The following is a 21,368-nucleotide window of genomic DNA, read 5'->3' as shown; positions in this document are numbered from 1 at the left end:
TACAAATCCTTCTTGAGATGTAATAAATTTTGTATTCTTCTGAAAGAATTTGGTCCAACCCTTACTAGTTTCATTTATCACCTCATTTACTCTACCCATCATAAGGCTTATCTACTGGGGTTTACTACTAAAAAGTGTCCTATTTGCAACATCTATGCATCTTTTTATTTCCTCATTTTTTATTGAACCACACATTTCGAAAAGTGCTACTTCCTAAATCTCCATATCCCTCCTGATAGCGTCAAGTCTTCTAGCATCAATTTTATTATAGAAAGATAGACATATATCCTTCAAAATTTATACTCGCTTTCTTATATACATCCATGTATAACCAAATTTCCTCTTTAATCTCATTTTTCTCATCATCCTCTAAATCTTCATAATACTTAGATACATTTTCTAGCATTCTCTCCTTTGTAATTTTATCAATTAATTTAGCACTAGTCATTTTAGTCTTCCTGGTTTTAGTATCAACACTCTTCTTCTTTTTACTTGGGGTTGCTAGAGTGGATGAAACTGGTTTCCTCTTTTGTATAGGCTTCCTTTCTAGAGGTGGTGGTGCAGTAGGCTTAGTTGCCTTTCTAACAAGTCTCCTCCTAGACTCCATATTCTTCTTCTCAACTAGTGGTCAATCTACTTTCTTCTTTTGTACCCTTCTGAAAGCTAGAGGTTCATTGTCCTCAGGGTCAAAATCAGAAGTGATGGTAGAAATGTAAGCTTCAGGCTTCTTCACCTCTGCAATACTAGTCACTACCAATTTTGTTGATGATTTGGATCCAGAACCTAGTTGAGTGTCTATCTTATGAATTATATCTTGTACATATGCAAACATCTTTTCTATTTTCTTCTCTTTTCTCTTCCTATTGAAGCCAGTTTTGAATTCAAGGGCCTTCTCTTCTGTTGTACCAAAATGCTCTATTTTTTCATCCAATGGAGCTTCAAGCAACATTTTTACATAGCGTTCAAAAATGCTATCATCTACCTCATATCCAAGCTCTGTAGCCCAGATTGTCCTAGGTTCAACGTCCTCCATAAGTGTTTCATTGGTTTTTACCATAAAATAGATATCAGTGGAGTACTTCTCCACAATTTTATTTGATATTCTCTCCCTCTACCTCATATTTTCTTGGAATGTTTTGAAATACCCCAAAATTTTCTCATCTCTGTCAGTACCAAGACTGATGATTTCTTCCTTGATTTATATACCTACCGATATATCATGAGCCCAACGCTTCTTGCCAAGACCAAGTAGCTCATTCAAGAAGTAAAGCATCAGACATAAAATGAGATTACCATATCTAAAAGTTCCTTTATTGATTCCCTTTATCTTTCCAAGGTTCAACATCAATTCACTCCTCATCCATTCACATAAATCATACTTTGCATTATTCCTCAGCATATGATATGCAAGATGAATTCATGAACTAGCAACAAAATTCAATCGATTAGACTTAGTTACCTTATAAACTATTATCATTCTTGAAAATTTCACATCAGTGTCGATGATTGTGCTGATCCTCATTGATCTGCTATCAAGAGTTACACCGATGAGTTTCTCGACCTCTATGTTGGAAATTTTCTTATCGGGTTCTTGTCCAACTTTGGGTAAGTCAGTGACTTATTGAATAGCCTCCTTCATGATCATGTAAGGTCGATCTAGCTAGATAAATTTCTTGTGAACCCTATGCAGAATGTATCTGATGACTTCATCCTTGAATTCCAGTATGTACAAAATACCAGTTAACCCTAGATCCTCAATTGTTTTGTATTCTGTCTTGATGGTTTCTGAGTCTCCTAGTATCATGAATTGATACATTCTTTTGATGTCCTTTGTGCCTAGATCCTCCAGGGTGCAGTGAATGTATGCCCTCATGTCTTCAATATACAACATGTCGTCAGGAACCCTAGAAAATGCTACCGTGAAGTCTTCTTTCTTAGCAATAAAGGGAGCCTCCTTAAAAATGGGTCTTAACCCATCCTTTAATTCAAAACTAGTGGGATTTGCAATGAAAGTAGGAGCTGAAGATCCAAATGCCTTTTTTTGAACAATAGGTGAAAGTGAATGTCGGTGGAAGATTTATAACTATCAGGATAACCGGTGAACAATTAAGAGGGGAGGTGAATCAATTATTAATAGATTATAACTTTTAATCCACTTAATAACCTTTAAACAGATCAAGTACCGGTAAAGAATATATAGATGTCGATAGGAACAACTACTGGTAAACAACATAGCTTAACAATGAAATAGATAATCAATGCAAAGCAACCATACCACATAACACCATGATTTGTACATGAAAAAAATAGAAAGGGAAAAACCATGCTGGGAAGCCTACCCATAGTTAGATGATACTTTTGTAGAAAGTATGTGATATAATGAGGGGAATGCACATGCAGGAAGGCACATTGCCTAGACCATACTAATCATTAAAAAAGAGTCTCACTTACTACATAGAGGCTACAACCATCTCAAGATAAATGGACAACAATCCAATGGAGTGAACTGCCAGAGATAACATCTATCATGCCTGATTATAGTCCCGGTTAAACTCAATACCAGAGGCCATTGACCTCTTCCTTAATCCCAATTTAATCACCTATGATCAACCAAATCTCCTTCATATATGATATTACATTTGAAGACCACAAACACTTTTTCCATTCCCATTCCAGATATGCCACTCTCTACAATGAGATTTTACATCATTTTATAGAAACCCTAAGGCCTAAACCAATTAGGTCGGCCACCTAAAGGATATTACGATAAGATGATTACATATATCTATTTTACAATGATATGTCATGTTGTCTTAAGACCAAAAAAACAATAATAAATCCATAGATCATCTCAAAACATCCCCGTAACGTGTAGAGTACATGTTATCATGATACAGGTCCATAACCTAGATAGGTACCAGACCTATTTTGGGTCCACCATGCCAAAGCAATGTCTTCAATAAGTTGAAGCACAATCAAAGAAAGTCTTGTTACTACTCACTAAGTTGCCATTAGTCTTATGTTCAAATTTATTCTAGTCGGTTACTACTACTGAATCATTCAGTTGGTAAGCACAGTGCAGTCGGTTATAGATGAAACTAGTCTCAGAGCCTAGTATACACTAAGCTGTCTACTGAGTAACACTCTATGTCTACCGAGTAGAAAGAATGATATACCAAGCAGAAAGAATGATATATCGAGTGAACACACACCGAGTGAAACATGTTACTAGATTCATTGAACCTAGACATATATGGGAAACATGTTACAAAGATCGAGGAACAAGTAACCGTTATAACATTGGAAATTGCACTTAAAGATTGTGTATGATTTTGAGGTCATCTAACCAATGAAATATTTTTGTATGGTTATTCATTCAAGAAATCATGTTTGTAACATCGAAGCATGAACCAGATCACCGACATAAGAGATCTATTTATCTAGTATGAGTTAAGGATTAAAGATATATGTGTGCATGTGTGTATGAAGCAAGGCTTGTACGAAAAAGGAAAATCATGAGAAATCAAAGAGTTTTATGACTGTTACAGTTGACAGAGAAACACAAAGGTCACTAAGAGGGATTTCAGAGAATAGTCAAGGAATAGAGTAAATAGAAGGGCTTACTAAGTTATTATATGGATTATCGAGGTATGTTGTAAGCAAGGTAATCTCATTTTGAGCACATAGAATCTACTATAACATTCTAGATGTAAAGTTGTAGTATTTGTAATGATTTTATTGTAATATTTTGAAGTGGTAAGAGAAACCTCTAATAGGGTAAAATACTCTAACTAAGTCTATAAATTGTAAAGCCTCTAACCAGGTACAACATTTAGAATAAGTGTTGTAAAATCCTTTAGCAAGGTAGATCTAACAGATCTTGATACTCCTAACAGGGTAAGCTATCAGAAATAGCTAAACATGTAGCTCTAATCGAGCAACCTTTATTATTGCAGTAGTGAAGTTGTGGGTGCCATCCCCACCACAGTTTTTCTCTCTAACCAAGAGTTTCTGCATAACCAAAATATATGTGTTATGGAGTGAATCATGTATGATTGTTATTTATTTGTTTTAGCATTATATTATGTTATAGCAATATTTAGTTTATGCTTAACAGTAAAGTTTTTGTTCAAGAAAACTTTTGAAGTACTAATTCACCCCTCCCCTCTCAGTACATTAGCTTTCCATATTGGGCCTAACAATTGGTATCAGACCTTGAATCTTGGAAAAGGGTTTAACTACCTAAAGAGAAAGATCTTATCAATGGATGGCTATAAACAATCTCAGAGGATTGTGTATCTGCAAGAAGAGTTGGATCATCCTAATCAAGTGATTGCAAACATGCAAAGATAAATGCAAAAATCTCTAAAAGTTAGAAGAAGATTGTCTGATGATTTGCAGGACTCTCAAGAGCTGGTGGAACAAATTGAGACATCATTTGAGAATAGTATATCTAAAGAGACTGAAGAAATGATTGGAGTATTGAAAGAAAAGAACAAAGCACTGGTTGATCAACTAAAAGAAATGAAAAGAGAACATGAACATTTCAGCACACAGATGACTGAAAATCTTGATGCATTAAGGACAGCTGAGGATAAAGTAAGAGATCTAGAAAGAGAGAGACAACAACTTGAAGCTTTAGTTTTTGAAAAGAATGATGAAAACATAAGGTTGACTGGGATTCAACAAAATCTGTCAGATCAACTAGGTTATGCACATCATGAAGCAAATCTGAAAGATGATGAGAATCAAACATTGAAACTTGAAGTATCAAGGTTGACCAATGAACTTGAGATAGAGAAGAAATCCAAGGAAACACTGAAGAAGAGTTATGAAGTATCAAAGATGTTGGATGAGCAACTAAATACAAGAAGACCCAACAAAGATGCAGGACTCGGTTACAAAGGAAAAGACTCTACCGAGAAGGGAATCCACACTGCCGAGAGAGGAGAATCATCAAAGAAAATTGGAAACAAGAAGATCATCGAAAGAAAGAAGCCTATTTGCAACTACTGTGGAAATCAAGGTCATACTACTAACATGTGCCAAATCAGAAAAGGTAAGCAACTGAATGTCACTAAGTCTAATGGTTATTGTTACAATTGCAATAAATATGGTCACACATTTAACCAATGTAGGACAAAGTCTACTAGTAATTGTAAGAAGGCAAAATTCAAAAGGTTTTATAAAAGTTGTAATAGATATGCACATAGTACCAAGAAGTGTTGGTTTAGGCAAAAGAACTATATGTGGTCTGCACACCGAGCAAATACTGGAAGCTACTGAACTCACAAAGATCTTAACCTTCAATATGTTGCAGTACCATGGGATTACAATACAAGGATATGGTGTAAATGTTGTGGAAGATATGGACACATAAGTGGCAACTATTTTATAAGGTTTGGAATGAACAACCAAAGATCATGGAAAAATCCTGGTATGGCTTGTTTTCATTGTCACAAAGTTGGACACTTGGCTGGAGATTGCAGAGATCAACCTAGAAGAGACACTGAAGAAATAAAAGACAAATTATAGATGATTTGGAAAAAGAAGGAAATTGTGTCTAATGAAGAAAGCACCTTACCTACCGAGTTAGGTGCACCTATTCCAAATTAAACGGTAAAGGTATGAAGGGACTGCATTCTCTCAAGGTTCAATCTTAACAGTTCCTATTTTACTATGTACTTAATTCAAAATCTGCATAGCTAAGATGTATTAGTAAGTTTGAAATTCTATCAAAGACTTTTTGAGTACTATATAGGAAACCTGTCAAGTCAGTGAATACAGGAAGCCTATCAAGTCAGTAAATAAAGGAAGTTTGGCTACTCGGTTAAAGCGCAAAAAGGAAAGCAAATTGGTTTAGTGGAACTGAGTGCATATAATGTTTTTGACCTAGCCTGCATGGAGCCCGATAAGGTATATTGTGTACTTAAAGCATTTACGCGGTCATTTTACACTTACCAAGTTTTCAAGAGAATAGAGCAAAGCGATTCAAAGGTGATCAAACCTCCTCCAAAGAAAAATTCAAGGTATTTACATCAATCTCAACGCATTGTTAAGTTGGTTCACCAATCATATCAGGTGTAATTATCTATTTTACATTTGGTAAGTGTGAAGCGTCTGCCGTTTGAAAATATTCAAACCCTAAGGATCTTTTGTTAATTTTTATCTGAAATCTACAATGGAACCTAAGATCCAAGAGCCCATTGTTGTTAAGAATGTGGAAAAGCCCCCACTGAAATACTCTCAAAGTAGCATTAGAACCGGATGATAGAACTACATTCTCACTCATTCTAGATAGAGTTTTAGTAGTTGAGGATGTCAGATTCTTCACCAAATGTCAAGTTGAAGAACTAGGTCATGTTGAAATGAAAGACACCTATGATGAACTGTGTACCGATGGAAAATTGGATAGCAAGCATGAGCACATTAAGATCAAGGGATTGACCGAAGCCCTAACCTATCCCCATGTCTTCAAACCCTAGTGGGTCAAGTTTGTTCTGAGCAGAGTTCACGATGATTTCATGTGGTTAGAGGAGAAACCATTCAAAATCACCAAGGAAATCATTCATTTGATCACTGGTTACCCTATTTATGATTATGCCCGAGCTCAGAAAATGATATCACAAAAGGAATTGATCACCTTAACTAGAGTGGAATCTGATTGCAGAGGATTGAAATTGAACAATGTCACAGATGCAGAGCTGAAGTTTGCCATTAGAGTAATAGGTTACTATTTCTTCCAATCAGTAAGGGAAAATAGTGTACCCTATGCAGCAGTCAACTTAGCATACAAAAGTGTGAAAAAGGGAATGAAAATTGAACTTTGTGAAGTATTGCTGAAAAAACTATTTGAGAATCTGAACACCATAAGGAAACCGAAGAAGAACAACTCGGCCAATACATTGAAGTTTGGATCACTGTTAGTATGCATGTTTTTCTATTTTGAAAAATTCTTTCCAACTGTCGGTAAAGTAGTTTGGGAGCTACACCGATCAATCACCCATCAAATCAATGATTTTATCAAACATCTAGGTGATAACTTTAATGCTATTATGGATGATTATTTCAGTAAGTTTCAAGACAAGATGCATAACAGGCATAGAATTCTACCCCCGGTAGTGGAGAAATACAAGGATGAGATATGCTTTGAAGTAGACACCAACTATTGTTATGTGAATGTTGTGGAACCAAGAACACAATCTTTGCCAACTATGGGTTATGAGATTGATTTTGACATCACACAACAACAAATAGATGCTTTTCTTACATTACCAAGGCATGCTACTGAGCTGAGATATGGAACATATGAAGAAGTTAAAGAGAAAGTAAAGATGAGCATTGTAGTACCAAAAGCTACAAGAAAAGTGACAAAAATGATCAAGGCATTATCAGAGAAATTTGGAGAAGGTTCTTCCTCCACACCTGTCAAGGGCACTCTAGTCGTCACCGAGGAGGAATCTAAAGCCCAAGAGGCAACTATTACATTGAGTACTGAATTGCCTAAAGGGAAAGTTCTTAAAAGAAAGAAATAGGACACATCAAAGGCATCACCAACTCCCTCAATGAAGCACCCAAACACAAGATCATTTCCAGTGTCACCGAGTAAGAAACCAAAGAATGTTACTATTCCAAAGGTAACAAAAACTTATAAGAAATCTACTTAGAGACTCATTTTGACTAAAGAGTCCAATGACACAGAATCTGAAGATGCTAACAAATTTTAGATTGTCAAGAGCAAAAAGGTAGATGTGCATAGTGTCAAAAAATTTTGTGCAAATTTGAAACAATATGGTGGATTTGGATCATTCAGATTTGTCAAGTATGAATCCAGATCTGATGATGAAAAGAGACAAATTGAAGAAGTTGTCATCTGCACACTTCTAAAATTTAAATTGGTCCCATTGGAAGTATCTAACTCTCTTCCAAAAGAATTATATTTGCATATTGATAACAAGTGGAAATATGCCATGGACTCAGAAAAATAGATTAGAGAAAAAAGTTTGGTACATCTCTTTCTAGACATGTCGGTAGTTGAAATAAATGAACATCTGAAAAACTACCATTCTAACTTCCTGGTCACATAGAGAACCCTAAAATTAATGAATGGCATCTATATTGATGTAGAGAAAGAAACAAAAGAACAATGGCAACAAATCCTTTGAACCTCGAGTGTTGTTGAGCAAAGTGAAGTTGAAATAGTGGATATCACCGAGCAAGATCCGGCTGACACTATACAACTTGATGAGGATATCATGGACACCGAGGCACCAGAACAAGAAATGATAGAAGGGAATGCATATACAAAACTGATATCCAGTGAGTCAGTGTTGGAACAAGTTCAGCCCTATCCTTTGGTCACATAGTCTGCTGCAATCGAGGCCCCTCAAGATACTGAACAAGGTGTAGAGGTTCACAAGTCTACAAAAGGAGAAGCTACTCCTCAGGCCACTGAGGAACAGACCTCTTAGGATCCTTCTAACACTGAAAATTTTACAACTAAGACATCGAGCAATGAACCACCGAAGGACTCAGCAGAGGCTAAAGAAACCAAAAAAAGTGTTGCCTCTATCGAGCAACCTACCGACAATGTACCAGCCTCCCAAGCTATTGTACTGGTTCAACCGACAAAATCTCAAGAAAAGAGAATGAAAAAGCATAGTTTCAAGGTAAATTTATCGAAACCAATAGTGTTGCCAAATGTAGACATATCTAAATTAAAAGGGCAAGCACTCATTGAATTTGGTGAACTATACAAAGTCAAAGCCAAACAAGAAAAATAAATGGCTATTCAAAAGAAAAATAAAGTACTTCAGAAGGTGAAAGCACTCTTAACCAATATGCTACCTGAAGCTACAGTGTCAATAGATGCATCCATCCATATTCAACTGGATGAACTCCTCAATTAGATAGAGACATCTGGAGTAGACGCATCTGAATATTTGAGCAAGTTAAAGGACAAAGAGCTCACTGCTAAAATGATTGAAGAGGTATAGAAAGCTATTGCTATTGGCAAAGTAAAACTTGTCAAATTTATTGTTGAGTTGACCCCTCAACTCAAGCACATTCTTTATTTATTTCAGAAACTCTATACATTCTCTTTATTCATTAAAGATATTAAAAATAAAACAGAAGTAATTGAGAAAGAGATCACCGATCTCTCAAATAAGTTGACCATTGAGCCCAATTCTGTTTAGAATTTCTATACAAAGTTACAAAAGCTCATGGCTCAACAATTGGAACTCAAGAATGAAGAGCACAAGATAAGAATGGACATAATGACTCTTCAAACATTATTCATTCCTCATCTTTCATCCATCCAAGAGAAGATCAACAAGGCTACCTCCCTATCCACTCAGCAAGAGGGAAGCACCTTAGATGGCCTAATTTCACTATTAGCTGGCATTACAGCTCAGAATTCTTTAATGGATAGTGTCAAGAATTCCCTCTCTGCCTCTCTTACTGAAGCACAAATATTAGTATAAATCCATTTTTGACCAGTTGCCACCACCGAATGGTAACTAAATTTTGATATTTGTCAAAAAAGGGGAGTGATATAGCATCAAAGTATACAGGGGGAGTGTAGTATATAGAGTGTAGTATACCGAGCAGAGTATCCATATGCATAGTTAAATTTGATAAGGGGAGAAGTAAACCAAGCAGTGAACAAAGCAGTAAACCGAGTAGTGAATAGAGCAGTAATCAAAGAGCAAAGAACACAAGCAGTACACAGAATATTGATCACCGAGCATGCAAAAATTAGATTTATGTATAGTATATTAATAAGGGGGGTATATCTGAATATACTATTTCATTGACAAATGTATATACTGTTAGTTTAGTCAAATTTTGTAAATATATAGATTTTTGAGGTATAACTTTGAAAGTAGTTTTGTCAAACATCTCAACTAATGTCAAAAGGGGAGATTGTTACTACTCACTAAGTTGTTGTTAGTCTTATGTTTAAAGTTATTCTAGTCGGTTACTACTACCGAATCATTCAGTCGGTAAGCACAGTCCAGTCGGTTATAGATGAAACTAGTCTCAGAGCCTAGTATACACCGAGCTATCTACCAAGTAACACTCTATGTATACCAAGTAGGAATAATGATATATCAAGTGAACACACACCGAGTGAAACGTGTTACTAGATTCATTGAACCTAGACATATACGGGAAACGTGTTACAAAGATCGAGGAACTAGTAACCATTATCACATTGGAAATTGCACTTAAAGATTGTGTATGATTTTGAGGTCATCTAGCCAATGAAATATTTTTGTATGGTTATTCACTCGAGAAATCATGTTTGTAAGATCGCAGCATGAACTAGATCACTGACATAAGAGATCTATTTATACAGCATGAGTTAAGGATTAAAGATATATGTGTGCATGTGTGTATGAAGCAAGGCTTGTACTAAAAAGGAAAATCATGAGAAATCACAGAGTGTTATGACTGTTACAGTTGACAAAGAAACACAAAGGTCACCAAGAGGGATTTCAGAGAACAGTCAAGGAACAAAGTAAACAGAAGGGTTTACTGAGTTATTATATGGATTACCGAGGTATGCTATAAGCAAGGTAATCTCATTTTGAGCACATAGAATCTGCTATAACATTCTAGATGTAAAGTTGCAGATATTTGTAATGATTTTATTGTAATATTTTGAAGTGGTAAGAGAAACCTCTAATAGGGTAAAGGACTTTAACTAAGTTTATAAATTGTAAAGGCTCTAACCAGGTGCAGCATTTAGAATAAGTGTTGTAAAATCCTTTAGAAAGCTAGATCTAACAGATCTTGATACTCCTAAGAGGGTAAGCTATCAGAAATAGCTAAACATGTAGCTCTAACCGAGCAACCTTTATTATTGCAGTAGTGAAGTTGTGGGTGCCATCCCAACCGCAGTTTTTCTCTCTAACCAAGAGTTTCTACGTAACCAAAATATATGTGTTATGGAGTGAATCATGTATGATTGTTATTTATTTGTTTTAGCATTATATTATGTTACAACAATATTCAGTTTATGCTTAACAGTAAAGTTATTGTTCAAGAAAAGTTTTGAAGTACTGATTCACCCCTCCCCTCTCAGTACATTAGCTTTCCATATTAGGCCTAACACGTCTTCAACATCCTGAATTCCATCTAGAAGTTGCACCAACACCATTGTGCATCTTGTCAAGATTCGTCAATGAGATCTTTGTCGATAAAGCCTTGAACCAATGTCGCTAAGGGTTTACCAGAATGTATGATAGTATCTGATTACCAAGTCAATATGAATTGACCAAAACATGCTCTAGGAGCATGTACCACATGTAACCAAACATATTCCATAGATACAAACATGCCACAAGTGTCTGACATATAGTCTCTTCTGCCGATAACACTAGATCTTCTACCGGTAACCAAAACCTATCTGTCGGTAACCAACCATAACAACTAGTGTTGACATAAATGACAAAACATCAATGCAACACATAATAAATTCATCCAATAATGCCAACAATAATTTCTCAAAATTATCACAATGCTTCTGCACACTATTAATTCGCCTTTTCTTTGCTCTAAATGCTTGAATGCTTGGTGAGTGAAAAAGAATTTGCTTACCCTTTTTATCAGTGAATAAAACCCTAATCTTTCTTTGTAATAAATTCTTCGTGAACAACCCAACCAGGTGTCAGTTTCACATACTTATGTAAGGTGAACCTTTATCTATAAGGAACACAACTCTCCAGATCTCCTTAGCTCTCCTTTGGGGTAATATGCAATATTTTGCAATGAGTTTTCCAACTCCTAAGGCTTATGTCTCAGTTACCGGTGGAATTTTTTGCCAGTGGAGGATTACCCTCTTCTACTGGATGAGTTACCAGTGTAGATCCATCTCCACTTGGTTCTTCAGATTTTCTAACCCATCTCTTGGTGTGATCTTGTTTTATTTCATCTACCTTCCTATTTCCTTTCTCATTATATTTATCATTGCTAACCAGTTGAATCTTGCTTCTGCATTATTTAGAAATATGACCTATTTTGTTGCATGCATAACATGTAACATTGTTCTTTTGAATTACTCTGAGAAATCCAATGTCATTCTTTGACCTACAGTGATAGAAAAATGTCCAAGCTTTCCACATGCATGACATTTAACATTCATTCTGCAATCTTCTAATCTATGACCATATTTCTTGCAATTTGTGCATTGAACGAGAACAGTATTGTAGTTTTGATTTGCTTTATTTCTATATTATTTAGCCATATGCCCAGATTTATTGCAAACAAAACATCTACCATTAAATTTATAAGCATTAGATTTCCTTACCGGTTTCCTCCTGTTCAGATTGAGTTCTGCATACTAGTTGTCTGATCTTCATTTGCAGTGCCAGAGCTTTCACCTTGTAAAAATCCAAGTCCTCTAGAACTGTCAATTTGCCTTTGTCTTTTCAATAAGTCATCCAACTTTGTAGTACTAATCCTAAATGTTTCTTTATACTCACTTGTAGTAGGCATATCATCTCTCAGAGTGTCCCAAATCAGTTCTCAACAGATCATTCTCATGAGTCTTTCTGCCACATTCATCAAATTTGTTCTTCAGAGATATAACAAGATTATCTTCCTTATTCTTTTTGTCTTCAATATCTTTTTATAACCTCATAGTCAGATCTTACATTTCATTCTTCATGACCATGTTTGCTTAACTTAGTTTCTGACATTATGCCTTGAGTGCATTCTTGTCTACATCATCTAGGTTTTGCAAAAAAAAATTCCTCTTGGCTTGAGCTGATGATAACCTTTCTTTATTGATAATAATGAACTCATTGGTTGAATTTAATTCATCTTGCAATTTGAAGTTCTTTATTCTTTCAACATCATAATCCAATTGTTGGGATCCAAGAACACTAAGAGGGGGGTGAATCTGTGTTATGTCGAACACACAAGATTTTACCCTTCTATATCATACACATATAAATTGGTAAATAAATAAACATATAACATGAAGAAAATAAACCATCCACACAAATGAACACCATAATAAATAGAATTTGTACGTGAAAAACCTGAAACGTGAAAGAGGAAAAACCACGATGGGATTTGTGACCCACAATATCAGTTCACTGGCCATATGAAAGGATATTACATATAATGGGGGTCTCCACATGCAGGAAGGCACACTACCTATAGAATATTTCTCATCACTAAAGAGTCTTATTGACTACAATATTTTTCTAATGTAAAACAAAAAAATTTTACTAAAAAATGCATCTGCTATTTAAATAGAATTCCGGTTCTAGCTCGGCTCTATACGGGTTCATAAAACCTGAACACTACTATTGGTATCTCTTGTACTCCAAGAATTATTTCCATGCTATTAATTCACCTTTTCTTTTCTCTTAATGCTTGAATTCTTGGTGAGTGAAAATGAATTCACTTACACTTATTATTAGTGAATAAAACCCTAATCTTTCTTTGTAATAAATTCTTCATCAATAACCCAACCAGGTGTCAATTTCACATGCTTATGTTAGGTGAACCTTTATCTATAATGAACACAACTCTCCATATCTCCTTAGATCTCCTTTGGGGTAATATGCAATATTTTGCAATGATTTTTCCAACCCCTAATACTCATGCCTCAGTTACTGGTGGAATTTCCTGCCCGTGGAGGAATACCCTCTTCTACTAGTGGAGTTATCAGTGTAGATCCATCTTCACTTGGTTCTTAAGATTTTCTAACCCATCTCTTGGTGTGATCTTGTTGTATTTCATCTACCTTCTTCTTTGCTTTCTCATTATCTTTATCATTGCCAACCAGTTGAGTCTTGCTTCTGCATTATTTAGCAATATGACCTATTTTGTTACATGCATAACATGTAAAATTGTTCTTTTGAATTACTTTGAGAAATCCAATGTCATTATTTGACCTAAAGTGATTAGAAAAATATCCAATATTTCCACATGCATGACATTTAACATTCATTCTGCAATCTTCTGATCTATCACCATACTTCTTGCAATTTATGCATTGAACGGGAACAAAATTATAGTTTTGATTTTCTTTATTTCTATATTGTTTAGCCATATGCCCAAATTTATTACAAACAAAACATCTACCATTGAATTTATAAGCATTAGATTGCCTTACCAGTTTCCTCTATTCTGATTGAGTTGTACATACCAGTTGTGTGATCTTCATTTGCAATACCAGAGCTTTCACCTTGTACAAATCCAAGTCCTCTAGAATTGTAAATTTGCCTTTGTCTTTTCAATAAGTCATCCAAATTTGCAGTACTAATCCTAAATTTTTCTTTATACTCACTTGTAGTAGGCATATCATCTCTCATAGTAGTTATTTGTCTTTCATGTTCTTGTTCATTGTTCTGGGAGTGTGCCAAATCAGTTCTCAATAGATTATTCTCATGAGTCAATCTGCCACATTCATCAAATGTGTTCTTCAGAGATATAACAAGATTATATTCCTTCTTCTTTCTATCCTCAATATCTTTTGATAACCTCATATTCAGATCTTGCATTTCATTCTTCATGAGCATGTTTGTTTGAGTTAGTTTCTGACATTATTCTTTAAGTGAATTCTTCTCATCATCATCCAGGTTTTGCAAAAGTTATTTTCTCTTGGCTTGAGCTAATGATAACCTTTCTTGCATGATAAGAATAAACTCATTGGTTGAATTCAATTCATCTTGAAATTTGAAGTTATTTATTCTTTCGGCATCATAATCCTCAAGAGCCATCTCAATTTGCTTCTCCATAGACATGTTCAAAGATTCTACTTTCAGGATCTTCCTCAAGTTGTTATACTTCTTCTGAGGTACGAGGCTTTGATACCAATTGTTGGGATCCAAGAACATTGAGAGGGGGGGGGGGGTGATTCAGTGTTATGTCGGTAACACAAGATTTAACCCTTCTATGTCATACACATATAAATCCGTAAATAAATAAACATATAACATAAAGAAAATAAACCATCCACACAAATGAACACCATAACATATAAAATTTTTATGTGAAAAACCTTAAACGTGAAAGATGAAACACCATGGTGGGATTTGTGACCCACAATATATGTTCACTGGTCATATTAAAGAATATTACATATAATGGGGGCCTGCACATGCAGGAAGGCACACTGCCTAGAGAATATTGCTCATCACTAAAGAGTCTCATTGACTACAAGAATTTGCTAATGTAAAACAATAAAATTTTACTCAAAAATGCATCTTCTATGCCAAATAGAGTTCTAGTTCTATCTCTGCTCTATACTAGTTCATAAACCTTGAATACTACTACCAGTATCTCTTCTCCTCCAAGAATTATTTCCAAGTTATATATAGATCTTGCATGATATGACACTTGCATACTAATGATCTACATACATATACTTCACATTATGCAATTCCGCTATATTCTCCTATGTCACATCTTATAACATATTCAAAATGACCTAGCAGACTGACCTATATACCCATTACAAACAATATACCTTATGTCGGCTTTACAAAAGATATTCAATGTTGGCCTTGATAATAATTATAAAATGATTTCTTAAATAAATCTTTCTTGATGTCAGCTTCCTTCAAGTACTGATGTCAGTGCTGGTGTCGGTATAATTCTGGATACTCCAATGTCGGTGTCTATCAATATATGCATAATAATTATGGTATATGACTTCTATCTAATCTTGTTTCCATCAATGACAAGAAAATGAATCCGATGAGTGTTAATTGCCAACAAAGAGGATATTCCGATATTTGCAAGGAATAAAAAAATATGGCTTATGATATTTTAGAAATGATGATTTCACTTTATGTGCATATACTGACTCAGATTGGGCAGGATATAGTTATGACAGGAAGAGAACTTCTGGTGGAGTTTTCTTTCTTGGAAAGAAATTAGGTTTATGGATCAGAAAAAAATAGTCATGCATTTCTTTATCTACTACAGAAGCTGAGTATGTTGCAGTAGCAACTAATTGCACTCAAGTCTTGTGGATGAAGCAAATGTTGAAGGATATCAAGGTAAATTGTAGTGAATTGGTAGTTATCTATTGTGATAACTCTGTAGCTATTGACATGCCTAAGAATCTAGTATTTCACTCTAAGACTAAGAATGTATCAATAATGTATAACTTTCTGAAGGACAAGGTAGACGGAAAGGAAGTCAAATTGCTTTACGTGAACACTAAAGAATAGATTACAGATATATTCATTAAACCACTATCTAAATAAACATTTGAAAATTTGAGAGACAAGTTAGGGGTTTCTGCCCTTCTGGCAGAGACTTTATTGATGTAGTTTGTCATCAGTCTGACATGCATTATCAGAGATACTATTTATTCCAGCACTGATGAGTGGTACTACTACTCAAGGGGAGTAGTTGGCTTTGAGATTCATAGGTTTACATTCTTGATTTCATATTTGAGTCAGATTTCTAGCATTGATGTCAAAGGGGGAGAGAAATGATGTGAAAAATAAATTCAGAACTTTACACAGGTATCATTCATAGGGGAGATTTATTTTTATTTAGGATATTGTTGGTTGTCTTCCATAGGGGGGGACTTGTTTGTCATTTTTTGGTACTTACATGTTTTTCACATCTAGTGTTGCCATCAATGCCAAAGGGGGAGATTGATGGCATTATAGATGAATTGATTATGTGTTTCATTGATTTTTAATCATTGATCTCAACACTACCTCTTATGGTTGGTTACCAGCAGACAGGTTCTGGTTACCGGTAGAAGATCTAGTTTTACCGATAGAAGAGACTATCTGTTGGACACTTCTGACATGTTTGGATCAATGGAGTATGTTTGATTTTATGTGTTACATGTTGTTGGAGCATGTTTTGTTCAGTTGGTATTGATTTTTTGATCGGATGCTATCATACACTCTTGTAAACCCTTACCGATGTTTGTTTAAACTTTAACTGACAGAGCTTTTACTGAGGAATCCTGACAGGATGTATAAGTGGTGTTGGTGTGACTTCTATATGGATATCAGGATGTTGAAGATGCTCTTTGATCACGCTTCAAACAACTTGAAGACACTGCTTTAGCGTGGTGGACCCAGAATAGGTCTGGTGCCTAACTAGGTTATGGACCGATATCATGTTAATGTGTACTCTACACATTACCAGGATGTTTTAGGATATTCTATGGATTGATTATTATTGTTTTGGTCTTCAGACAACATGGCATATCATTGTAATATGAATTTATGTAATGATCTTATTGTAATATCTTTTAGGGGGCAAATCTAATTGGTTTAGGCCTTAGGGTTAGTATAAAATTATGTAAGATCTCATTGTATATCATGGTATGGAATGGTATGGGAATGTGGAATAAGTGTCGTGGTCTTGAAAAGCAATATCATATGCAAAGGAGATTTGGTCGATCATAAGTGATCGAATTGGGATTAAGGAAGAGGTCAAAGGCCTTAGGTATTGAGCTTAACCAGGATTGTAAGCAGGCATGGTAGATGCCATCTCTGATAGTTCATTAATCTGTATTGGTGTCCATTTATCTTGAGGTGGTTATAACCTCTCTATAGTCAGTGAGACTCTTTTGTAATGAGCAGTGTGCTCTAGGTAGTGTGCCTTCCTGCATATGCAGGCCCCTCATTATATCACATTCTTTTTGGAGAAGTATCATTTGGCTATGGGTAGGATTCCCACCATGGTTTTTCCCTTTCTAGTTTTTCCACATACAAATCATGGTGTTATGTGGTATGGCTGCATTGCATTGATTATATATTTAATTATTAAGTTATATTGTTTATTAGTATCTATTGCGGCTTTACCAGTACTTAATCTAGTTAAAGATTATTAAGTTGATTAATTGATATAATTTTTTAACAATTGATTCACCACCCCTCTCTCGATTGTTCACCAGTTATCGTAATAGTCATAACACTGAAATTTTTTTATTTCTTAAGGAGTAGAGTTAAATGCCTTATTGGTAACATTATTGTTAATCCTAGAGGATTCGGTTAATACTGAGAGGGGGGTGAATTAGTATTAACAAAAACTGAAACTTTCAACACCAAAACAGACTTATCTTAGATCTAAAAACATTCAACAATTAAACCAATTCTTCATAACGGATTTCCTTATAGGATCTAGATAATCATTTCCTCTTATGTAAACTTATTAATCAGATTAGTGATCATCTCAATATCAGATCAACAAACACTATTACCAACTTATTAACTGATCAGAATGCTTCATCAATCATTTAACCATCAATATCGATAACTACTTTAAGATCTTTGATAAACAAACATAAACTGTCTTAATCGGTAATTGGGAATAAAATATGAACATCAAAACAAAAGAATTCCACTCATGAACACCATAATTTTCAGATGGAAACCTAAATAGGGAAAAACCATGCTGGGAATTGGTACCCATAAATTTTTTGTACTCTTTTCTAATGTGGCCTATTATGAACCAAGCCTGGTTAGAATCTTACAATGATGCCTTGTTAGGAGCAGACCCTATTGGGAATCGCCCAGTTAAGAGATTTATGTCAGCCCCGTTAGAAGCTTTTATCTGTTAGGATCAACCTCGTAGGAGGATTTACAACTCCTATATTAAGTCACCCTGTTAGAGTATTTTACAATGTGAGGCTTGTTAAGACCTACTTGGTTAATTGATTTTAGTTGTTGTAATTATTAGAGAACAATAGTGAATGATCTATGTATAGCACTAAACTTCTTGCTTGATCAGATCTAATTAATTTCTAAGTCTACATAACTCTAGCAGATTTTGTCACACACCCTGGTTTGGCATCACACACTTCTCAAAATCACTAACACTTCAACACATCAACCTTACTGCTATAAATAACTTTTACAACTAGGTCAACATCAAAACAATAAGACTTACTATATAGATCATCATAGATCTTTAAAACTCATTACAAATCATCATATGAATCATTACAATCAATTAAAAACCTATATCCATCATTGAATGATCATAAATCATCACAACAAGTAAATTTGGTACAAAGTCAAACCCTTAGCACATTCTTCTATGCACTTTTCACATTCCCAAGAAATTTGCTCTTTAAATGTGCCGAAACAACTTTCAAACACATCACGCAGTTTGTGTCACATTATCATCAACACATGAACTTGATGTAGAGCATGACCAAACCAAAAACCATTATCAATCAAGAGAATCCTTTACTGGTATTTAAACCCTCACAAAAACTCAACAGAAATTGTAAACATGCCTTCAAGTAACCATCATAGGATGCAGTTTTGGTTGCATACTCAAATCCATCATTAAAGCATATTTTTCAAACCACAAGTCACCAAACATCACAAATTACCCAATTCCATCAAAACTTATCTAATTTACTAGTTAAGGTCTGAATTCTCAATCTTTCTAGTAAACTCTATGAAAATGTCCAACTCTTACTCTCATAGACCAAATCACTTAGCTAACAAGTCAATCACTGAAAACCAACTGTAAACAACATCAAACATCCATTGATCCTAGTTGCCATAAATGATAACACAAATAACTGATTATGTCATCTTTGCTCTACCGATATAGTCATCCATCATCATCTCATCTTCATCAGTTATGCCAAACATGCCAACAATCTCCCCTTTTGGCATTGATGGAAACACTAAATATCAATATACTCAACTCATATTATTCCTCTCTATTCTGGACCTCCTCCACAACTATTCTCTTCTCTGTCGCACGTCATCTGCCAGTTACACTTTATCTTCAATTTCACATCTTCTGCTCTTGATCATATGTCATCTCTTATGACTAATCATATTTCTTCTCCCCCTTTAACAACAATGCCAAAGGTTCATAAGCATCACAAATCAGCAAATCTACTGCTCCTGTCTGCAACATCTTTGCAAACTCATCTAAGTTGATCCCCTTGCGGAGTATCTTGCATCTTATTAATACAAAGTGAAAAATAGTCATGAAGCCCACTAGATTGATGGATCCTAGATTCTAGTTCCTTTTGAGAAGGGGTATGACCCCGAATTTACCTCTGAGATACTCAGAGGTTGTCTTCGGTAATGGTTTTATGAAAATGTCTACTAGCTTATCTTTGTTTGTCACATACTCCATTCTGACTTATTTTTCCTATACTCGTTTCCTTAGAAAATGATATTTTAATTCTATGTGCTTTGTTCTTGCATGTAACACGAAAGTTTTTAAAATATTAATTGCACTAGTATTATCATAGTAAATAGTTACCAGTTCAGACATATCAAATCTGAATCCTTCAAGCACATGTCTCATTGAGATTGTCTCTATGAAATTCATTGATGTTACAATATATTCTGCCTCTGATGTTGACTGAGAAACACAATTTTGATTCTTACTTGTCCAAGTAGCCAATCTGCCTCCAAGAAGAAAAGCTCCATCGGTAGTGCTTTTTCAGCTATCTATATTTCCTGCCCTATCTGCATCAGTAAATACATTCAAAGAAAAATTTCCTTTGTAAGGATACCATAAAACATAATCTACTATGCCTTTTAGGTACTGGAATATCCTTTTCACCTCTACCAAGTGAGTCACCTAGATCCTTTTGAAATCTAGAAACCAATCCAACAACATGTGCAATATATGGTCTGCTATGAACAATATAATGCAATTTACCAACCATAGACCTGTATTCTTTCTCATCCACAAATGGTGAATCATCTTGTTTATACTTCTTGTAGCTTGTAACCATTGGAGTACCAACTAGTTTACAATTGTCCATGCCAAATGTTTCCAACACCTCTTTGACATACTTACTCTAAGAGATAAAAATTCCACCAACCAATTGTTGGACCTACAACCCAATGAAAGATTTAATTTCACAAATAAGATACATCTCAAATTCCTTTTTCATCTCCTCAGAAAAATACATGCATAAGTCATAATTGCCACCAAAAATTATGTCATCCATAAATACTTTAGCTATAAATACTTCCTCTCCATCAGTCTTTAGATATATGTTACTATCCTCACCGGTATGCTGGAACCCTATCTTGATCAGGTGTGCATGCAACCTCTCAAACCATGCTCTTGGTGCTTACTTCAATCCATACAATGCCTTATGTAGTTTGAAAACCATATCTTTATCTTCAGACAAAGCAAATCCATCTTGTTGTTCTATGTATACTTCTTCTTCAAGGATGCCATTGAGAAAAGATGATTTAAAATCCATCTGATAGACTTTAAATCATTTAAATGAAGTGTAAGAAATTAGCATTCAAACTCCTTCCAATATTTCCATGGGTGCAAAGGTTTCACCATAATCCTCTCCTTCTTATTGTGCATAGCCTTTCCAAACCAGTCTTTCTTTAATTCTCACAACCTTGCCTTCCTCATTT

The sequence above is a fragment of the Cryptomeria japonica genome, chromosome 1 (assembly GCF_030272615.1).
Source record: "Cryptomeria japonica chromosome 1, Sugi_1.0, whole genome shotgun sequence".
NCBI classification, from domain to species: domain Eukaryota; kingdom Viridiplantae; phylum Streptophyta; class Pinopsida; order Cupressales; family Cupressaceae; genus Cryptomeria; species Cryptomeria japonica.
Note: the sequence above shows the minus strand (reverse complement) of the source record.